Here is a 22,493-nt window from a genome sequence, read left to right as displayed (position 1 = left end):
CACTTCAGCCAAATGCCTGGCAGACATTGGCAAAGGTTTCTCTTACTTGGGCTTATAAATGTGTGTGTGCGTGTGTGTGTATGTGCGTGTGTGTGTAAAATCAGCATATACACACACACACGATACACAAACTTGCATTTCCTAATAGTTTCTTGATATTAATGATGGTGTTTAAAACAGTTCCCATATGTTACAACTTGTTCAAATGATACCTCCTTATTTTTTATCAAATTGGTCAGAGAAGTCTGACTGGCCATTTTATCTCACGATAATGTAACCACAATTTTCAATCATGCTTTCGGCTTCCTATTTTTTATATACTCATCTCATTTAAAATGATGCATCGGGGATCATTCAAAGCATAAAACTGGGATCAAGAGAAGTTACGTACCTAAACACGAGCAGACTAAAATCGTTTTTCAAAAGAGGAAAAACAAAAATCACAAGAAAATTGGTAGATGTCCTACATAAAAAGAGGCTATTTTGCATAAGACATACTTTCCCCCTTTCATGCTGTTATGATTACCTATTTAATTCTAACAGAGAATAGAATACTTGCTAATGTTCACAAGGATACTTGCTGAAAGAAGAAAGGTGTACAGTGTTACAACGACTGAGTTTTCACAGCTAGCAATGCACATTTTTAAACCATGTCAGCAATGAAAACGAAACCATGAGTCTCCCCTCTGTGGGTCCTTTTTCACTGGGCAGTGCCCAGGCACACTGCACCATTTCACCACCAGGGCACACGCAGTTGCCATCATTTTGAGAAAGGCCCGGGACTTTGCTAGCAGGACAGGTCTATGAGGGAAACATGGACCAAGGTTTCCTCCAAACCATGCTGCCTCCCTTACTTTCACTTTCAGGTTCTATAAAACATGTTCACTACTCAAGTAGTGAAAATACATCTGCCTTACTTTACTAGTCCAGCTGTTGGGGGCAGGACCTGAAACAGATGAGAACGCATCAACGGATGATGTCTTAGGTTTAATCACATCAAATTCCTGGGAATAAGCATTTTTGGTTCTAGTAGGTCTGTAACTTCGATGCATCCTGCCTTTTGCCCATCTGATAACTAGTGGAATACCGGTCAGAAAGAGAGGAGCTGCTCTGAGGTACTGGTCTTACCAATTCAGTAAGTGGAATGGTAAAAAGCTGTAACTCTTCCTCAGGAATGGAAGAAATGTCATTAGTGTGAAAGGAGATAGAGGCAAAGACCTGAAGAATGACAATAACCAGGCATCTTGAGAGAAAACAAGAAGCAGGGAAGGGGTCTCGGGAAAGCCCGAGCTGTCAGTACAGAATAATGATTTATCTCATGAGATTAGCAGACAGTTTGATTAGAAAAGATGCCTTTTGAACACAGCAAAGATTGCAATGTTACTTGAAGATTTTGTTGTAGGAAAAAGTCGTGCCTGCCAAATGTGGTCTGTAACAGCACAGGCTAGCCATGAGTGATACAGTGGGAAAATAGCCACTAAGCCAGATTTTATTTGATTTGTACTGATGATTTTTATTAGAATACATGGATCATTGCTTCAACCTTTCCATGTAAAACCAAATCAAATTCAAAAACTCACACATCAGTCACCTAACCTTATGTCATTCCTTCTGCTTTACTCAAGTTGAGCCACATTTCAGCTGATCTGTCCTCGAGAAATTGTTCAGCTACTCAAAACTGTTGGGCCAAATTCTGGGAGGCAAGCGGTACACAAAAGAAACCGCGAAATCTGCAGTTACAAGTAAGAAACCAAGAGAAAAGAAATATCGCAAGCTTCTGAAACACAGAATGAATTCAAAACAATATACAGTCATGCAAAGCAAGATAAAATGAATTATCTTTATTGTACCACATGAGTTGTAATTTGTTTGTAAAAGGCCCCCACCTCCCCTAGCTTTTTTTTACTTAAACCCTTTTCAATTCAAGGAACTGTAGAGAATTTTGCAACCAGAGGAAGTCCACAGTTCTGCGGCATAAGGAGATTTAAACTGCAATAAACAGTTTTACAAATTAAAAATGTTCAACATTTAAGGTGAAAATTATAAATGTTAAATATTACATTGGTCGGAAATCTCTGATTATTTAGAAGAATTGCTTCATTAAAAGGAATGAAGCTTAATCACATGAAATATGGCAATGGGTATCCAAAGAAAAGTGCCAATAACCTACTTCCCACCATTTCTTTACCTTTTCTGTTTTTGCATTAACATTTTCCCTTTCTTCCTCAAACATTGCAAGTTTCATTTTAAACCTGTAACCAATACTTATTATTTGGATGTCCATTTCTAGTTAACAAATCAGTTCCATCTTCATGATTTCCTTTAGTGTCCCAAACAACTCTGAAATGCAAGTTATTATTTTCTCTTCAGAGAAGGTAAATAACTTTCCCAGTGACAGGCCATCAGCAATCCAATGAAGACATGAAGACCCAATGAAGACACTGGGCATATGTGGCTCATGCTCAACCTCTGGAAGATACTGGATTGTATCAAATACCCAATACCTCTGGGTACCTTAACACACCCAATACCTCTGAAAACTAGTGGTCACCAAACTTGCAGACCTCTGGTGTTTTCACCAATCCCCATCTCTTTCTGCCCCTGACCACCTAGGAATCTGAAATTCCCCATCCTCCTTTGCAGTCACAGGATCATATGACTAGGATGTGGCCAATAAAATGTGAGCAGAAGTAATACTTGCCTTGTCCAGGCCTGGCCCTTGAAATTTCCCATGTAATCGTCTATGCACTCTCCTTTTCCTCTTTGATCAGCCTGATACCAATATCTAGTGAACTCCAAGGTCCTAGGGGATAGCAGACCGGAACCATGGAAGAAGCCAGGCTAGGACCAGAGCCCACCCACATTGCTCTGTGACACCAGAGGGTAATAACTCTCTGCAGTGTTAAGCTACTGAAGTTTGGGGATTGTTTGTTCCAGCAATTAGCATACCCTGACTAATGCATCTTCCAAAACAGACTTCCGTGAATTCTGGCGCTATGATTCTATCTTCCAAGTAAAGCAAACATACGCAGTTAGAGCTGGCACCAGTCAGAATTGTGAAGCAGGGGAAACTGGTCTTTGAACTATCCTTCTTTCCCTTTCAGACTTGTTTTCCCCTCTTAGCATTTCCTCCCTCTGAGCACCAAATGTTCTCAGGCTGCTCAGTCTCGTCTGTCTCAAGAAAATAGACTCAAGATATTCATTATCCATCCTTTCTCTTAACCATTACCTTTTGAATACCACCCATGGTGGTGTGGTGAGCTGCCTGCTACCTGGGCAATTTTGAAGAAAGTTTTTAACATCTCACATTGAATGCATCCTCATCTGTAAAATGGGAATGACTGTATCCACCCTCTAGTACTATTGTGATGATTACAGATAACAAGGAAAATGTTACCACGGAACCTGGAACACAGTAGGAATTCAAAAAAAAAAAAAAGTAGGGGGGCGAGGGGGACTACTATGTGTATTACACTTATTGCTATGGTCATAGCATGATATTTGACATCAAAAGGATACAAAATGTACATAAAATAGGATGCTTTCTCTCTGCAATATATATAAGCTAGACTGGGAAGAAAATCTTACGAAAATAAAATACAATATTTGATTACTAACACAAACGTAGCAGAATTTTTGAGAAAGGTGAGTTATATGGTCTAGAACCAACACTTGCAAGGAACTGGTGATTTAGGACAGAGTGATGTTAAATTTCAGAGAGGCCTAACAGAAAGGTTCGTGATTAACCTAAGCGAATAAACTGCTACTACACCTCAACATTTCTCATGTCACATTGTGTAAGGTGGTGCCCTGTTCCCGGTCTCTTTATTGATTCAGTTATTAATTCTGTGTCAACCCTGATACAGATGCCACTAAAATTAAACAAACCCTAGTATAACAGGGGTGGGGGACAAGGATTGATTTTGCTTTGTAAAAAATCTGGCATAGGCCAGGAGTGGTGGCTCACAGGCCGGGTGCGGTGGCTCACACCTGTAATCCCAACACTTTGGGAGGCCAAGGCGGGTGTATCACTTGAGGCCAGGAGTATGAGACCAGCCTGGGCAATATGGTAAAACCCTGTCTCTACTAAAATCACAAAAAATTGCTGGGTGTGGTGGCAGGTGCCTGTAATCCCAGCTACTTGGGAGGCTGAGGCAGGAGAATCACTTGAACATGGAAGGCGGAGGCTGCAGTGAGCCAAGACTGTGCCACTGCACTCTAGCCTGGGCAACAGAGCAAGACTCCATCTCATAAAAAAAAAAAAATCTAGGATGTATCTAATTTGGAAAGAAGGAAAGCAGTGGCATCTTGGAGAGCGCTCTGGCATTGTATGTGTAGTTCTCCAACTCCATGTTCCATTTTGTAACACACTGGTAACTCGGAACTGGCAAAATGTTGGGAGTATTTACACCATGGAAATTGGCAAACATGACAAATAATGCTTTTTTTCTTTGAAAAAGAGGTTATTAAATATTTACCACCACACCAGTGAAAACAATCATTCATTGTGAGGTATTTGTACTCAAATTGCTTCATTTAACTTTCACAGCCATTACTCAGGTAGACTGTTTTATCCACATTTTACAGATGAAAAATCAGGCCTTACAATGGTAAGTGATTGGCAAGAAATCCTGTTGTCGGTGCTCCCTGGACTAAAAACCAGGTTGCTTACAAAAGTGAAGAACACCTGGATTTCTTTTTCTCAGCATATCAAAAAGATATTCCCATGAAGACAGAAAGCTATACTTTAAAAACATCTAACTTCAGGCAGTACTCCTCCCAAAACCTTTAATTTTCTACTCGGCTTCATTTTGCTTCTCTACTCATCTAACTCTCCACTTAATCAATATATACTTCGTTTTTACCACCCTGACTTCTGCCCAATTCAACATTTTGGACCTATGTCCTTCCAAGAATTACCCCTTACAATGTCTCAAGAAATAGACTTGTGCGTAATGACTGGGATACGTTATGAATAATCTTTAAATCAGTGATTCTTCACACACCTGTTCTCACCAAGGTAGTCTAATCCATCTTGGTCTGAGCTACAGTTACAATGAGTAAGTCTGGGTTTAGAAAGAGCTGGGAGACTCCTTGAATTCAGATGAGGTTTCTGACATTTATTCAATAATGACTGTTGTCAACAGCTAGCATCAGGATTGGAGAAGGGCCTAGGGGTGAGAAAAGCCAGGAAACTTCAACAGGTATCAGGCGCAGTCTGAGATTCAGGGGATCTACCATATTAGCAAGGACAAAAAGTTTCTTTGTACCCCTCACCTCTGACACCTCCATGTCAACTTCACCCTAACGCAGGCTTCTCTCATGGTCATAGGATTCCAGATCTACTTACTTCCTCACTGACTTTCGACCGGAGCAAGTTCAGTCTATAAAAGAGCAAAATTCCTGCTGAACGTTGTCCTGATTGGGACCATGATGGGACAATCCCTAAAGCCAAAAAACACCATGCATGGATTTGCTTAGACCTGGATGACTCAAATTAATCATCGTGATGACAGGGATAGGATTACCTTGATTGTTTTAGTCCAGTCACAGTAGTCCATCAGGGATGTAGTGATCCCACACAAATCAGAGATAGCACACACTAGGGAAGGAGTAGAGTATATAGTAGTGAGACAACCACAGTTGCCCCAAGAACCACTGGCATATTAATAGTGTACAGTGTATCGCTTAAGAGGTCCCTGCTACCTGGGCAATTTTGAAGAAAGTTTTTAACATCTCACATTGAATGCATCCTCATCTGTAAAATGGGAATGACTGTATCCACCCTCTAGTACTATTGTGATGATTACAGATAACAAGGAAAATGTTACCACGGAACCTGGAACACAGTAGGAATTCAAAAAAAAAAAAAAGTAGGGGGGCGAGGGGGACTACTATGTGTATTACACTTATTGCTATGGTCATAGCATGATATTTGACATCAAAAGGATACAAAATGTACATAAAATAGGATGCTTTCTCTCTGCAATATATATAATCTAGACTGGGAAGAAAATCTTACGAAAATAAAATACAATATTTGATTACTAACACAAACGTAGCAGAATTTTTGAGAAAGGTGAGTTATATGGTCTAGAACCAACACTTGCAAGGAACTGGTGATTTAGGACAGAGTGATGTTAAATTTCAGAGAGGCCTAACAGAAAGGTTCGTGATTAACCTAAGCGAATAAACTGCTACTACACCTCAACATTTCTCATGTCACATTGTGTAAGGTGGTGCCCTGTTCCCGGTCTCTTTATTGATTCAGTTATTAATTCTGTGTCAACCCTGATACAGATGCCACTAAAATTAAACAAACCCTAGTATAACAGGGGTGGGGGACAAGGATTGATTTTGCTTTGTAAAAAATCTGGCATAGGCCAGGAGTGGTGGCTCACAGGCCGGGTGCGGTGGCTCACACCTGTAATCCCAACACTTTGGGAGGCCAAGGCGGGTGTATCACTTGAGGCCAGGAGTATGAGACCAGCCTGGGCAATATGGTAAAACCCTGTCTCTACTAAAATCACAAAAAATTGCTGGGTGTGGTGGCAGGTGCCTGTAATCCCAGCTACTTGGGAGGCTGAGGCAGGAGAATCACTTGAACATGGAAGGCGGAGGCTGCAGTGAGCCAAGACTGTGCCACTGCACTCTAGCCTGGGCAACAGAGCAAGACTCCATCTCATAAAAAAAAAAAAATCTAGGATGTATCTAATTTGGAAAGAAGGAAAGCAGTGGCATCTTGGAGAGCGCTCTGGCATTGTATGTGTAGTTCTCCAACTCCATGTTCCATTTTGTAACACACTGGTAACTCGGAACTGGCAAAATGTTGGGAGTATTTACACCATGGAAATTGGCAAACATGACAAATAATGCTTTTTTTCTTTGAAAAAGAGGTTATTAAATATTTACCACCACACCAGTGAAAACAATCATTCATTGTGAGGTATTTGTACTCAAATTGCTTCATTTAACTTTCACAGCCATTACTCAGGTAGACTGTTTTATCCACATTTTACAGATGAAAAATCAGGCCTTACAATGGTAAGTGATTGGCAAGAAATCCTGTTGTCGGTGCTCCCTGGACTAAAAACCAGGTTGCTTACAAAAGTGAAGAACACCTGGATTTCTTTTTCTCAGCATATCAAAAAGATATTCCCATGAAGACAGAAAGCTATACTTTAAAAACATCTAACTTCAGGCAGTACTCCTCCCAAAACCTTTAATTTTCTACTCGGCTTCATTTTGCTTCTCTACTCATCTAACTCTCCACTTAATCAATATATACTTCGTTTTTACCACCCTGACTTCTAGACGTCCAATTCAACATTTTGGACCTATGTCCTTCCAAGAATTACCCCTTACAATGTCTCAAGAAATAGACTTGTGCGTAATGACTGGGATACGCTATGAATAATCTTTAAATCAGTGATTCTTCACACACCTGTTCTCACCAAGGTAGTCTAATCCATCTTGGTCTGAGCTACAGTTACAATGAGTAAGTCTGGGTTTAGAAAGAGCTGGGAGACTCCTTGAATTCAGATGAGGTTTCTGACATTTATTCAATAATGACTGTTGTCAACAGCTAGCATCAGGATTGGAGAAGGGCCTAGGGGTGAGAAAAGCCAGGAAACTTCAACAGGTATCAGGCGCAGTCTGAGATTCAGGGGATCTACCATATTAGCAAGGACAAAAAGTTTCTTTGTACCCCTCACCTCTGACACCTCCATGTCAACTTCACCCTAACGCAGGCTTCTCTCATGGTCATAGGATTCCAGATCTACTTACTTCCTCACTGACTTTCGACCGGAGCAAGTTCAGTCTATAAAAGAGCAAAATTCCTGCTGAACGTTGTCCTGATTGGGACCATGATGGGACAATCCCTAAAGCCAAAAAACACCATGCATGGATTTGCTTAGACCTGGATGACTCAAATTAATCATCGTGATGACAGGGATAGGATTACCTTGATTGTTTTAGTCCAGTCACAGTAGTCCATCAGGGATGTAGTGATCCCACACAAATCAGAGATAGCACACACTAGGGAAGGAGTAGAGTATATAGTAGTGAGACAACCACAGTTGCCCCAAGAACCACTGGCATATTAATAGTGTACAGTGTATCGCTTAAGAGGTCTTTCTGAATAGACATGCAAACTCCCTCCTTCAGATACCTGAGTCTTCCTATTGATGTCAGGATTGGAGCAACCTTCTTAATTGTGAACATCAAGGTCATCCTGATAACATACCCTCACGCCCTTGTGTTCTCTCTTCCAGCTACCTTGATTGCCTTTGACAACACTCAAGTACTTCACCGGCCCTTCTGCTGCAGAACTTGAACACGTGGTTCCTCAAACACAGTACTTTCCTCCCAACTCCCACCACTCCACTTTCCTACTGTGACTATTTCACTCCTGTATCAACTCCACTGAATCATCATTTCCTTAGGTCAGCTTTCCTTGTCCCCCCTGACTAGCAATAAATGTCCTCCTCAATCAAGTGTCTTATCCTTCTCCTTCACTGGACTTGTCACAGATGTAATTTTACATTTTTAGGATTCTCAAGTAATTTCTTGCCCACTAAAGAATAAGCTGCATAAACACAAGGGCTGCATCTGGTTTGCCTTCCATCTCACCCTCAGTACCCAGCACGGGGTAGGGGTAATAAGGCACCCTCGGCGACTCTTGGAGAAATGGATGGCTGTGTCTTTAGCCCCTCAAAGGGGCCGTCCATACAAAATATATCCAAAATGCCAGCTGAATTCATAAAGTTACGAACCATTCTGCAGTACTCCTGTGACTTTGAGAAGAATACCTAACATGATGAAAATGTATAATGAGTTTTCACCTTGTCCACTGTTGGCTAGAGAAACCACAGGTATGCTATAAAGGTTAGCGTGGCACAATACATCTTTTCTCCATAATTTAAATACTCATTTGTTTCACAAATATGCAAGTACAGATTAAGATTCAGCAAGAAATATGCAGATCAGTCCTTTTAACACATTGAAACACTTCACTTGCCAGTCACATGACCAGACGGAGTTAATGTACAAGTCTCAAGCTCAGTGATTTCTATAGTAAAAATGCAGTGAAACAGTCAGACTTCATGTATGTCTTATCCCCTGACAGAAATAATCTCTTATATGGTCATTGTAAAGGGAAATATTTGCCTCTTTATGCTCACTTTGATATGCACCCTAGTGATTTGATACATATTATATAATCATTGGCCTCAGGACAGAGGAGAAAACAACTGTTACCTCTACAGTGAAACAGCTTTCTGTGATCAGGTAATAGCAAGATAGAAAGTGGGTTAGGCATTCTGCGTCACTTACTTGGATGGCAGTTACAGCTCAGCATTTTTTGGAAAACCTTTCCCCTGTAACTTCCCCATTGATGAATAAGAATATCATTAATATTTAATGTTCTGCTTCATTTATAACAACCAGAACCACCATGCTAACAATAAATATCCCAGAGCAATTTACTGCTTTCGATTTTTCAAAGCACTTTCATGCACAGTATTTCATCTTCCTTTACAACTCTGTATATCAGAGAAAGTCAAGGCTTGGTCCAAGACCTCAAGGCAAGTTATTGGAAAAGCTGGGAGGAGAACCTATAATTTCTCCTTTCAACCTCTTTCCAAACTGCCTCTTACCCATTTTCTTATGTTATGAGAGAGAAGTGACATCTGCAGAAACTGGAACTCCAAATTTGGATGAAAGATGTTCTCTGTAGAAAAAGTTATCTTTCCTCTTTCAAATTAATTATTCAGAATCCAAATTTCCTAATTATAAGGGCTTTTCTTTTGGGTTAAATATGCCCCACAGAAAATTGCAACAGTTTAAATTAATACTGACTCTGACAAGCATTTTAAATTCATTTTCATGTACTTTTTCCCTCTTCCTCTACCCAGAAACTTAGAGAATATGTTTAAATTAAAGATGCATTTGAGAGATGACAATTCGTATCACTTTGTAAGACTTACCTGAAAATTCTCCAAGGCAAGAATAAGTAATCAAACCTATTAACAATTCACCTGTGAAGAGAAGTGCTGCTGTAAACAATGAGTTTAGGCAAACGCGATAGTTCAGTCCAAGTTGCTAAAATCTTGCCTTTCTCTTAACTGTGCATGGCAGTAGGGCCCATAAGTAAACTGAGTGGGGGCCATGGAAACCAGTCCTTGTGTGGACAGAACATCTATTAAAAAAGTTCACTCACGTGGACTTAAGCATATGAGTGTACCCCATGTGTTGTGGTAGAGAAAATAACACAGATTTAGATAACTTTTAAAAATAAAAACATGACTTCCTTTTTTATTCAGAACATGAGTTTATCAGAAGATACAATGACACTGTTAGTTCTGTTGGTCCAATATCTATTTTCCCCTTCTTCCTTCTTAGTGGAACCCACAGCAGTTTTGGTATAATTGCCATTTGTTCACATAGCCACCACTCCTCCTAGTGGATCAGGAACAGGTGACCTCATTTCCAGTTCCAGAGGGAAACCCCCAAGTCCTGCAGCCAATCACACCCCTTGCCATCCCCAGGCCAGGTACCAGTTTCAAAATGAGCACTAAGACACAAAGCTGCAGCCTCCACTGGGTTCTGGGAAACATCTCCCTACTCCAGGGAAAGAGACACACCAGTAGATGACCTCTTATCCTCTTTGATGATTTTTCTGTTTGGATGTGATGCCCAGAACCAAAGCAGGAATTTCCTTATCATTCCTAGGATGAAAGCAGTACACAGAGGAGGGAAACCACCAGAGATTTTGGAGTAGGTATCGTAATGTAATACATTTCCCTATGTTTAAGTCCATCTGAGTCAGGGTTTTCTTTCGTTGCAGCTGAAAACATACTACAATAAAAAGTAGATCTTCCCCCCTCCACCAGCACCCCAGTAGGTTTATGAACTTACTTGCTCGCTGAGGTTCTTTAACATAGAAATACCATGTTATTTATAGAAATACCAAGAAATACCAACTCTGGATAAATCTAGACTTCATCTAACCAACGGCAATCCTCTCCCGGCCACTCATTTTTGTCTAAGCCCACAGAAGCATCATTTTCAGAAAATGTATAAGTTACATGCTTATACATTTTGCATAATGTATAATGTATGTTACATGCTGCATACTTCCCTATTTAATCCTTCTCTGATCTGTGCATGCATCTTTGCTCTCACCTCTCCTGGTCCCTGTGGCCCTCACATGAATAGAATCAGCCAGCAAATATCTAATGAGCACTTAGCACAGGTAACGTTAATGGCTACAAAAGGTACCTAAAAAGCATTTTTTTTTTGGATTTACCAATATCATACCTACACACATGCTACATACACAGCCTAAGCACTGCAGAATTTTCCTCATGTATTTAGCTATATGCATTTTTCTGGGAAGAGAGTCTAGAGCTTGCGTTGGATTTTCAAAGCAGCCCCTGACTTGATGAAGGTTAAGAACCTCACTCTGGATCAGCTAGCATTTGGCAAACCACACTGTCTGGATGTGTCACACACACAGAATGTGTTCCCCAGAGCTTCATATTTCTTGCTTGAGGCAAACCATCTTTAAGTATTAATAATACTGAAGTTTTGCGATATTTTGGACTAAATAAAATTTTGTGGGCTCTCCTGGAGCCTCAAAGGCCATTTATATTTTCATTTCAATAGAAGGAAAAATAAATCCTACTACTTAGAAATATGGGACAGGACCTAACTTTCTGTTTGTGCCTCTCCAAAGAAATTATGAATCCTGAGCCCGAAATTTAGTTGAAGAGACGAAAAGTGTATTTGAAAAATAACTAATACGAGGAAAAAGTTTTAAGTTTAGGCTACAAATGGTAAATAAACACCAAGGGATTGTTACTGAAATAGTTTTTGAAAAGCAGACGGAAGTTTCCTTGAAGCAGGACTCTTAAGGCAAGAAGGAAAGTCGGGCATGGTGGCTCATGTTGCCTGTAATCCCAGCACTTTGGGAGGCTGAGGCGGGCGGATGGCTTGAGGCCAGGAGTTGGGAGATCCGCCTGGCCAACATGGTGAAATTCCACCTCTACTAAAAATACAAAAATTAGTCGGGCGTGGTGGCACACACCTGTAATCCCAGACACTCAGGAGGCTGAGGCAAGAACCCGGAGGCGAAGGTTGCAATGAGCCAGTATCACGCCACTGCATTCCAGCCTGGGTGAGAGAGTGAGACTCTTGTATCAAAAACAAAAAGCAACAACAACAACAACAACAAAAGAAGACAAGAAGGAAATCAAATATTGGAGAACACAAAGAAGTGAATTCCAAAGTGCGGCCAGAGAACAGGTGAAATCGTAGAGCCCAGGTAGCAAACGGTAACGCTTTAACTCAAGACACACGGAAAAATCAAGACCAGTCTTATTTCACTGAAGAGTAAGTCTAACAGTCGTGAAAGGTAAGATCTGGAACTTTTCCATAGGAATGCTTCAAAACATTTCACTTGCCCTCACTCAATGTAACTAACTACAGCCTTTGCCAACCCCCTCCCCTCCTTTCCTCTTTTAACTATCACCTCTCATAATAAGGACCTGAAAACAGGTTCCCTAACTTCAGCAAAAGTGCCCGCTCCAATCTATTATGAGCCACTGACAACTGTCACTTCTCCATAGAAAAATCTTCAGTGGCTCCCGACTGCTTTGGGTATAAACGTAAAATTCCTTAGGCTAGCATTTAAGGTGCTCAAGATCTTGTGTACCTTCTTCTCATGTTATTTTGCATTGGCACTTCCTCCTGTGCCTCAATCACACCAGACTCCTCACCGTTACCTAATATATCCCTGGCTGTCGAGTCTCCTGTCTTTCCTCAACCTGGAAAACATTCTTTCCCACACAACAAATGCATGAAGAATGAATAAATAAACGCATAATGCCACCAAGGAAACACTCACACACAGACATCAGTCAATTACATGCATACATATAGATATATTTATATTTGTTTGTTGGTATCTTTATCCCCACCAGGATGCAAGCTTCAGAAGGACAGGAACTCTGGGCACCTATGAACCAGGGTTGACACCAATGCCTTGCTAAGAGCTCAATGAACATTTGTCAATGTGAAGAAGTGCATTTATTAAACATGAAAATATTCAGAATCTTTTGTCACAAAAAGAAAACAGAACCAAATTCGTAGAATTTGACAAAATAATCATCAGTAACTAACAGAATGTTTTTAAATGGTGATAGAAACATATTATTACAAGATACAATATAATAAATAAGAAAGCATTTTTTCCCAACAAGAGCTTCCATTGTATGTTTTATTTCTCTAAAACATTGAGTGATGGCATCAATAAAAAAAATAGACAGGGATGGGATAACAACTTGATTTGAAGCACAAAAATTTCTATGAGATGAAATTCACAAATTATTACCCCTTTACAATGTAAAACAGATTTGAAATGGCATGACTTGACTACCTGATACACAGTTTATTACTGGTTCACCCAAGGGATTGTATACAAAGCTCTCCATTTTCCTAAAAAAAAAAAAAAAAAAAGTAGAACCAGCTGGTAGATAAATACAGTGCCCTTCAAAAGCCCCTGTTAAAGCCACAAATAATTGCAAAACTTGTTCAAATCAAATGGACAATTTATTTTATGTATGATTTTGCAAAGCCTTTACAAATATCCATGGATGGCTTTGCACCCCATTTGAAAGGATTTGCTATAAAACTGCACTGGCATAAACAAACAAAACTATTCTCAATATTTATACTTACAACAAAAACTTATGAGGTTCTATATTCAGTTGTAGTCATGAAAATCCTTACTCCCTGAGTTTTCATTGGCTATAGTCTAATATACAAAACAAACAGGGTTTTCCGTTTAAATGTGACACACATATACTCTGTTTTGGTGTCCACGTTTCAAGCATTTCTCAAAAATTCAGTCACAAGGGAGAAAAGCAAAGAAATAAACGTATACATTTTAAAACACACCATAGCCTTCTGTAATATAGAAACGATTACATAAACAGGAGTGAAATTGGTTTTTTTAAAACTCCTTCCTCCAAGTTTTTGGCCCCAGAAGAGGTTGAGAATTAGGAGACAGAGAAGAGAGGAAAAAAAGGAGTATTGGCCAGTAAAATGCCAAACAAAGCAACTGAGCTAGGACAAAAATTGAAAGGTGCTTGCCAAGACAAAAGCACAACTTAAGCTGCAGCTCTGTCCTCCCAGAGACTACACAGGGCAGGGAGCCTGACGCTACTAACCTAGGGTTTCTAATGATTCCAATCCTGTATCCTCATGTCAGAGGACAGGAAGGACAAAGCAAAGGGCTGTTCAAACATAGTCATCACCAAGTAAAACAAGGGACACTCCCCTGGCTCCTGCAGCTTAGGTATGCCTCAGGAACCTTTTGTTGTTATTGTTCTCTTTTTTTCCCTCTGTCTCTCTCTTTTGAATTCAGAAATGTAGCTTCCATGTAAAGAAGAGAAGTCAAAGGGAGAAAAGACTCTCTTTACAAAACAAGCTTTCCAAACACACCTGTCCCCTATTTTGAGGATTGTGTGTACCTGTACTGATAGTAGAAGCATGATTTGTAATCCTCCAATTTACCCCAAAATTTCCTGTCACCTAGAATCTCTGTGGCAGTTCATTCTCCATAGTTTGTACAAATACAAATCCCAAGAGTGTGGTGGGGCACACATGACCGAGGCTGGTCCAGGGCCACCACTCCCAGTGCAGCCCAGGAATCTGCAGTTACAAAACACATCTAGCATATTAGGATGCGGGGGCACCCACTTTGAGAAGTATTGGGGCATCAGTTACAGCCACAGTTTTCCTAATTCCACCTGTCCCTCGGATCTGGAGCACTGTTAACAATACATATTCCTGGGTAGCTCCAAGACATACTGAAGCAGATTCTTCTAGATGGGGCCTAAAAGTCTGAAATTCACCAGGCCTCTCCCCTGCCCACCCCCTGACCTCCCCACATACTGTCTGATGGCAGGAAGTGAGCGGTAGTCTCTTTCAGGCTCTCTGGGAGGCACGTTGCCTACAAGTGCCACGAGCTGCAGTCGAAGAGAAGATAATAAAGTTCAGAGCCTCAACTACCAGGTGAGTATCAGGTCAGATGTTAATGATCGCCCCAAAGAAGAAAAGTGGACCCAGAGTGCACCAAGAACTCCAGAGAAACAAGTGGTATAAGTGATGAAAGTACTGATCATCAGAACTCAGGAAGGGCGACTACCAAAAAATAGCTGAAGACCAAACAAACAAAAAACAAAAGAAACCTTTTATGAGGGAAAATGATTTGCCATTTTCCACAAGGCAATCTGCATCCTGAACACAAATAAATGCACCACACAAGAGGACGTAATTTTGAAACAGACCCAGAAATCCTCAAGATTCCTTTCAAATCTCCCCCACAGGACTCAGCAACGCTCAATGAGAGTCTGTTCTTAAACAACCTGAAACCACGAACACCTAAGCACATGTGAAATATCAAAACAAAACATTTCCCCCACATCCCAATCCCGGCTCGGTGATGAAAAGCAGTCGTCATCTGATCCAATCAGACCACATTCAAAGCAGGTGGTTCCGAGCATTATTGGAGCACACAGTGCCAGCTCCTTCTCCACACGCACCAAAATATATGGGGATACTTTTTTAATGACACATAAAGAATTAGAAAGAACGGTTTCAAACCTTTTTGTGGGTAAAATTTAATCCCCACATTTTTAGTCAAAAAGCATAAAGAATATCTTACTGAGAAAATGTGCCTCAGAAGAGCAGCAAAGCATAAGGAAATACCAAGAAATTAAAATAAGAGTTGTGTGAAGTCTTCATATCAAAGCCAGTCAAAATGGGATTTCTGCGGTTATTTTGCCTCTCTTTGGCAGGCTCCTTTAAAAAGGCAGATTCAAGTTTTTTTTTTAAAACTTATTTAGATATATTTATTTATATTCGCAAATTAGATGCCAAAACAGCAACAAACGTGGGCTAGAGAGGTACATATTTCTGAAATCTAATCCCTTTCTATTTATTAACCATATGGCAGGAGTAATACACTTAATCTTATATCTCAATGTGCTCATCTGTGAAATGGGAATAATATATATTGTTTGACAGATTAAATGAGATTACTGATGTACTAAGCAGACTATCATACACATTGATAGGTATGTGTTGATTCAAATTGATATGAGTTTATTATCAATAACTGCTGAAATTAGCCTTTATTTGACAAAAATAATTTAGATAGTTTGATTTAGAATGGAGAAAAAAAAAGAAACTGAATAATCACATAAAGTACGACTTAATAACTTATTGTGGAGTTCAGGCACGTTAACAACCTCATTAAAGGCAGACACCGTTTCCTCCACTTTCTCCATAAGGCCAGAGAAAGGAATACGGAGATGACCTGACCATTCCACGTAAGTGAGTGTTTAACAAATTCTTGAATTTAAAAATAAATCCCATTTGGACTGCACCAGTATTTTTACAAACATCTTCAGTGCGGTATAGAAATGTTGACATAGAAAAGGAATGACTGAGAATGCTATTTAGTTGAGAGAGATTAGAGAAGATATTGGAACAGTATTAATGGAAAGGTTAAGAAAAAGCAAGCAGAAAAAAGGAAGTCTTTCAAAAGATGATTTTCCATTAAACTTCAGTTGATTATGGGGGGAAAAAAAATCCAGGCTATTAGTCTGCAGTGTTGGTTAATAGTTTTCCTTATTTTGAGAAAACAATGAAAACTAATGAGTTACATCCAGCAGCTTTAAAAAATGAATTCTGTGCATAATTCGTAAGCCCTTCACCACGTGCCTCTATGCAGTCCTTCTTTTAGTTAAGGTTTCAAATTAAGGTTATTATTTATGAGAAAAAGTTGGAGACACATTAAGAGCTATAACAATTCCCCCAGACCATCATGGGGGCGGGAAGGCGGTGGTTCCATTCACAATGAATGGAAGATATACTCCAGGCCAAATATTTAAAGAGGGGTGCAAAGGATACACACACAGCAATCCGCAGGCACCTGTCACTGCAAAATTCAACACTCACACAATCGAAAGGGCATTTGTGTTCACAAATCAAGTAATTATATCCCTAACTATCCATCTGCATATGCAATTACCCAGTCTGTTGCACAGAGAAGCAGATTTTTGCAGGTGTTTCCTTACCATCTTTCCTTCAAAATCCAGTTGCCCTTTATGTCCCCAAATCTGGGCACATACCAGTTCTCTAATTGAATCTTCGTGGCACTGTGGTGAGGATCAAGTGTTATGTTTTCACATACCGCACTCACACACAGAAGATTTTGTAATCTAATCAGGCTCTTGCTCCCGATCACCACTTAACTAATGGTTTAATGGGCTCCGTTTACACCTTGATGTTAAAGCATGTGCAATGTGCCTCATGACTCCTCTGATGAATCTGTTCCTAGGTTCTCTGACACATTCCAATTTTGCATATGTACTTTAAAATCTCAGCGTTACAACTCTGGTATGCCAAGTAAAGTTAAATAAACAGAATGACAAAGCAGTAGACAGAGAAAATGAGCATGTGTGGTTGAGGGCAGTGCATTTAATCAAAAAGGAGCTTTTCTGAATTTTGGAATCATAGAAATTCAAATTGCAAAGTGTTTTCTATACTCAGAACTTGTTAAACATTTTGTTCCGATTGGTGCAAACTGTGCGTCTGTGTAGTCCTATTATACTTGAGAAATCAATAACTTCTCAGCCCTGAGGACATCTAGGGACCAGTTCCCCTTTATGTCAATCTCAGACCTAAGTTAATCTCAGACCCAGCTTCATAGAATCTGAGTGCTGAACAGGACATCAGATGGCATCAAATCCAATAATCATCACAGAAATAGAAACCAAGGTCCAAGTAAGTGCAAAGATATCCCATGTCTCAGACTGTGCTTAAAGGATTGATTCTAGAACCTTCATATGTTTGAGAGTATTTCTAACTTTAATTTCTTCACTGTTTGAATTTAATGTTCATGTTCTGCTACACAATCATTTATATGCATGCTTCTTTAATTTCCTAGATTTTCCTGGATGTACAGTTAAACAACAAAGTCTATTTAAAATAGCAGTAATTTGCAGTTCTAGAAAAGAGAAAAGTTAGGGGGTCAAACTTCTTTCTTCCTTACAGAAGCTTCTAAAAACATAATTAATATGTTCTTTTTAACAAATATTCTACAGTACTGTTAAAGCATTGTTATTTAGATCTGAACAAGACACAGATTATTTTCTACTTGCTGTAAATTAGGCAAGTCTGCCAGGGCAGGGAGACAACCAAACCTACAGCTCAGGTCTCCTGACTTCTCATCTTCATACCAAGGGTGAGATATTGCTGGTCCTGAGATAGATCTTACTTGCCCTGCACAGGATTCTTGGAGATGCTGACTGAATTAATGAGGGGGCACGCTTGCCCCAGTTACCCTAAACTCACCTCTCCTTAGCATCTGCTTCACTCATTCATACTATCCTGCTGGAACCCAAAGCCAGGTGCATTGTCAAGGCTCTGCTCTATACTCACTGGTCACGACTGTGACCAAACTGTTAAGAGGGTAAGAGGAGGAGACACATACACATATCCACCAACACCTCCACCCACAAAGATAGGCCTCTCTTGGAGAATGGACAAAAGCCATTGATAGAAGTCAATTTCACATCTCCATTGACGTAGCTATCAATATCTGAGAAGATACAGCTATTATCTGGTATTAAAATATTCGGGTAGAAGACCTCCATATCTGTTCACATGTCACAAGTAGTATTTTTCAAGAGGACAGGACAGTTAGCATGAGTGACACAGAAACCCTAGGAAACTGTCCTAAACAAAGTCTATTTAAAAAAACAAGAAACTAAATACCACTACCAACCTGAAAGGCCTTAATTTAAAAAAGCTTTTGGGCTAAGTTAGCATTTCACAAAACTGTCTTCTGCAGAATGTTCCACATGGGAGGTATTTCATGAAAAATGGAGTTCTCTGGTCAAAGCAACTTGGGAATCATTACAAGTAATATCACTCTCTAGGGGTGTTTTACAATATTTAATGCAGAATGTACTGAAAATAAAATTTCTATTAACACGTCTTGAAACAAGATTTTTTTTAATGCTAGTCTACATTATTCTTTCAGAAGACTCAATAGGAAAAGGGGAGTAATGTAAATGATAAATTACTGTTTTGTGAATTATATGAAATACATTAAAAGCTAATAAATGGAATATAGTATAGGCTTCAATATTTACACATCTCCTTGATAATTCCTGAACACAGAAAAATGTCGGAAAATTAATTTATAAATGATTTGATGAATCTTATTAATATATTCTTTACTTAAATTTGTGTAAATTAATACACAATTACACAAATACACAAACTACATATCCCAGGTAAAATATCCAAAGAGCAAAATGCCTTTGTCTCTCTGCAAAAGATGTGGCGGTAGGTTCTTGCCTTCAGTGTCTGTAGTCTACAGTTTCTGTAGACCAGTTCAGCTAGTCCCTAATCCAACTTTATTTCCCCAGATCAAAGATCCTGCACCTGTTCCATCAACCCAAATATAAACAGCAAGATATATTCCACATACATTGAAACAATGTGAATTGGTGAAAACAAGAGGCTTAGAAGATTGAAAAATATTGGACTTGAGGTCAGGCTTGATTTTGTAAATGTTTTCCTCATTTTTATATTACTTTGCATTTACTCTCCTATTTAAATATCATAGTCTTAAATAACTACTCCAGTAAGCATTGGGAGCTAGATTTTTACTTCTCTGACCAAAACATAGCAATTTGTTTGAAATATTATGGACACACACACACACACACACACACATGGATTACTCAGGCATGTACAAACAGGAAGAAAAAGAAGTAAAGCAATTTTAGTCAATATATGCTCTTCTCCAACTAATACAGTAACCACAAACTGTACATATATTCTATTTGAGAAAAAAAAAAAATGAAAAACTGTGGAATCACATGAAAGGTGGTTTGCATGCACACAGAGGAAAAATGGCCAGTGAGAATAAAGGGACTTCTTAGCTAAATAGAGAGTCTTTTAAGATTAGTATTATGATTTAAGTCTACTTCAAAATGGTTTCAGCCTTATTAAAATTACATTAAAACTAGCCCTGATGCATTTGCATTTAAAGGGTTGCCTCACACTACTTAGCAGGCGCTGAATTCAGTCCCCATTGATTTATAGTATTAGGGCACTACAATCACAGACATTTTTCAGGATAAAGGACAATAATACCCTGACCAAAAGGGTTTAAGGATGCAAGTCATCAGGAATGTGAATAAGAGAACTACGTTTATTTGCACAGCAGAACACATTCACTTGCAACATTAAAACAAACCAGAGAATGCAAGACAGGGGAATTACTATTCTATTACATGGGATCCTTACCAGTAGGACCACATTCAATCAGGAATCTTGTACCCTTGTAAGAACATAAATCTTGAAAAGGAAAGAGATGATAAACTATTTTGTTATTTTAAAGTGTCTCAGTTAAAGTTATTAACTTTGATCCTTTCAATCCTATACTAATAGAAAGGAGTATCTTATTGCAACATCTATGAAGATCTGAAACAGATAATGAAGCCTTTCTTTAAAAAAAAAAAAATAAAGAAATCTACACAAAGCAACGCAGCTCAAAGAAGTGGCAGTCTTTCTTTTAAAAGACTATAAATGCATTCCTAGGTCTGGTTCTTTAATCATCAAGAGCTCAACCACAGGGTTACTGGTTTATTATTTTAACCAGTTCACAACCTATTTGATTCAGACTGTTGACTCATTTAAGCCAATAGGTAAGTTTTTTCAGTGTTTTGCACCAAGTGACTTACCAGAAACCTACACTAACACAAGAGGATCAAAAGTCGTAACTAAAGTTCCCATTTCTGTCACACTCAGGCAGCCCACAAAGTCGGTGGAGAATATAAGGAGGTATTTGGAAAAAAGAAAAAAGGAAGGTATTTGAGGTACAAAAGCTGGATAATTGGCCACTTATTTCTACTCCAACTGTAGAATAATTTAATTTTTAAATCTTGTCCTAAACATACGTAGATGTGAAAGAACTTTAGAAGTTCAAAGTGTCACACAAAATCGTTATAATCATTTAATTATGAGAGTTGCTCAGCAAGTACAAGGTTTTATGAGAGCTAATTCTGTTCTACAGTTTAGTCATTAAAAGAAAAATGTGAATCTAAAAATTCCTGGGCTGCAAATAAATATATTTTTTAAGGACAAATGTTTTTAGGAACAACCAAACCAGTTTTTGGAAATGTCACACTTTGTACATTAGTTTCAACATCAATGCAGAAAAATACACATTTAACAGGCATGACAAAAAAGGACAACAAATAAGATTGATGTCGTAGAAAACAACAACATCAAAAAATTGTATACTAGGCAGCAATTCCTTTAACAGTAATATAATCTAGGTCTAAGAAAAGAGCCATTTTACACTGCTCTTTCATTATGAAAAGGAATTTATGTTCATTTTTTTAAATGTTGATTTCTGAATTGTTTGAATAATTCAGGATATGTCCTTTATATGGAAGTGAATAGCGAGGTCTTTTTAATTGAGGCAAGAATCATTTTCAAGAGTCATCTGAGTTCTTCCCCATTTTTCCCTTTCCTAGGTTTGAGCATCAGGAGGTATCTTCAGGTCCTCTCTTCGTCTGCTTCCTAGTGTATAACCACAAGCCTACTATACTGTGATACAGAAAACCCAGAGATGTGGCAAATGAAAATGGGAGCAACAAAACCACTACAGCACAAGCCTTTAATGCAAGGCGGAGGAAGGAAAGTAAATGCTTAAAGTTTTCATACAGCTTACTCTGCTGATGGCTGCCAAGTAAAGAACCTAAATTCAAGGGCTTTATAATTGTTACAAATTGTGCCAAAGTACAGCGTGTTACAATAAATTATGAAGCTTATCTAAATTATAAAAGTAATTAAACTTTCCTCAGATACTCATAATTCTGCCCTCCATAAATTTTCTGTTCATTGCATATTCAATACCTGTATGTTCCAGTAAAACAAAAAAACTAAAAAAAAAAGAACACACACACAGAAGAAAGAAAAGAACAATCTCCTAAGAACGATGATGCACAAATAGGCATAGAGCATAATCTAAATTGCAGAAATGCATAAACAATTGTTCTCAAGATCTTCAACCATAACAAATGTTAATAAAAATATTTACACTAGAAACAATTTTCAGAGCTTTTTTGAAGTTTTGTTTTCCTCTTATTATTACAGACATTTGTTTTAACATGAGTTTTCTCCTCTATCCCAACATTTCCTACTGCTGTATGATGCCATAAATCTTTGTTAGTACATGACTGTACAATCTGTCACAATAATAACAAAAATAATGAAAGCCATAGTAACCCAGTTATATGGTCCTTGCCATTTGCAAGAGTCTCAACTTCTTTATATACGCTAAATAGTAAAATATATACAGGATCCATCAACTGCTGAAACACAGCAGTCTACAA

At 38.8% G+C, this 22,493-nt stretch overlaps 1 protein-coding gene across 5 annotated transcripts in view; it reads right to left on the bottom strand.

Moving 5' to 3' along the window:
• TCF4 (transcription factor 4) overlaps window positions 1-22,493 on the bottom strand; it is a 479,608-nt gene that overhangs the window by 291,865 nt on the left and 165,250 nt on the right. The window lies entirely within an intron of this gene.

The sequence above is a fragment of the Mandrillus leucophaeus genome, unplaced genomic scaffold, assembly GCF_000951045.1.
Source record: "Mandrillus leucophaeus isolate KB7577 unplaced genomic scaffold, Mleu.le_1.0 Scaffold124, whole genome shotgun sequence".
In the NCBI taxonomy this organism is placed as follows: domain Eukaryota; kingdom Metazoa; phylum Chordata; class Mammalia; order Primates; family Cercopithecidae; genus Mandrillus; species Mandrillus leucophaeus.
This window is presented reverse-complemented; position numbering and strand designations above follow the sequence as displayed.